The 1,708-nt window shown below is 44.6% G+C and overlaps 1 pseudogene; it reads left to right on the plus strand.

The window, feature by feature from the left end:
• The first annotated feature begins 443 nt into the window (after positions 1-443).
• Positions 444-1,381, plus strand: LOC115296471 (annotated as a pseudogene).
• The last annotated feature ends 327 nt before the right edge of the window (positions 1,382-1,708 follow it).

Here is a 1,708-nt window from a genome sequence, read left to right on the forward strand (position 1 = left end):
ATTTCAATAGGTATATCATTTATTCAAATAGTTAATGATAAAATCCCATGGCCATATCTTTACATATCTACCCCTACCAACTCTCTCTCTTTTTAAAAATAGTTTATTGTCAAATTGGTTTCCATATAACACCCAGTGCTTCTCCCCACAAGTGCCCCTCACCATGACGATCACCCTCTCTCTTCCTCCTCCTCCCCCTTCAGTCCATGGTTAGTTTTCAGTATTCAGTAGTCTCCATTGATCTGTGTCCTCACTCTCCCCCTCTCTCTTTCCCCCATCCTCTCCCCATGGTCCCTTGCCAGGTCTCTCCTGTTAGACCTATGTCATGCTAAGCGAAATAAGTCAGGCAGAGAAGGATAGATACCCACCAACTCTCTTTATTGGAGATTTCCTTAAAAATTGCTAAATGCTTGGTCTTGACAGGAAACATGTGGTAAGAAAGGATGGAACAGAAAAATGGAAGTTCTTTCACTGGGTTTATCCTGCTGGGGTTCTCTGATTGGCCTCAACTGGAGAGAGTCCTCTTTGTGGTTCTTCTGGTCTTCTATCTGCTCACCCTGCTGGGAAACACTACCATCATTGCACTGTCTCGCCTGGACCCACATCTTCACACTCCCATGTACTTTTTCCTCTCCAACCTGAGCTTTCTGGACCTGTGTTACACGACCAGCACTGTTCCTCAGCTCCTGGTTTATCTCAAGGGGGCAGACAAGTCCATCTCCTTTGGTGGCTGTGTAGCTCAGCTGTTCCTTGCTCAAGGATTGGGATGCACAGAATGCATCCTCCTAGGGGTGATGGTGTTTGACTGATATGCAGCCATCTGCAGGCGGCTGCACTACATGGTGATCATGCACCCTCGTCTCTGTGCCCTGATGGCTTCTGCATCGTGGCTCATTGATTTTGCCAACTCCTCATTGCAGACAGTGCTCATCTTTCTTGTACCACTCTGTGGGAGAAATAAAAGAGACCACTTCTTTTGTGAGGTCCCCCCACTACTCAAGCTTGCCTATGTTGACATCACTGAGTATGAATCAGAGATTTTATTTTTCACTATGATCTTTTTTTCATAACTGTGTCATTAATAACATTCTTCTATGGTCGGATTGTCAGGGCAGTATTAAGAATAAAGTCAGCTGCTGGAGAGAAGAAAGCATTTGAGACATGCAGGTCCCACCTGAAGGTGGTCTCCCTCTTCTATGGCACAGCTATCTACATTTATGTCCAGCCCAGCAAGAACTCCTCCCAAGGTCAGGGCAAGTTTGTTTCTCTCTTCTACACCATCCTCACCCCCATGGTTAACCCCTTCGTATATACACTGCAGGACAAGAATGTGACAGGAGCAATAAAGATGGTGCTCTGTGGGGTCTATGGCTCCAGATGACTGGGGGGAAGACTCGGTGATGGAAGATTTTGAAGGTCATAGCTGTTAAGGTTTTGTGTCCAGAATATGTCATCCAACATTTCCCTTGACCACTCTCCAGGGAATTTCCTTACCATTCTTCTATACAAGTGAGTGTTCAAGCTCTAAGTTCATGAATTCATTACAGTTTCCAGATATGCTGATGCAGTGTTCCTAGATCATCTGCATCATAGTAATATTGTAAGAAGCTCCACAGCTTTTTATGTCACCCCCATTTGGTAATTTTATTCCATTTTTAGTTGCAAAGGACAGTTATGCACACACCATAAAAGCATAGCAAAATAGGAA

The sequence above is a fragment of the Suricata suricatta genome, chromosome 7, assembly GCF_006229205.1.
Source record: "Suricata suricatta isolate VVHF042 chromosome 7, meerkat_22Aug2017_6uvM2_HiC, whole genome shotgun sequence".
NCBI classification, from domain to species: Eukaryota; Metazoa; Chordata; class Mammalia; order Carnivora; family Herpestidae; genus Suricata; species Suricata suricatta.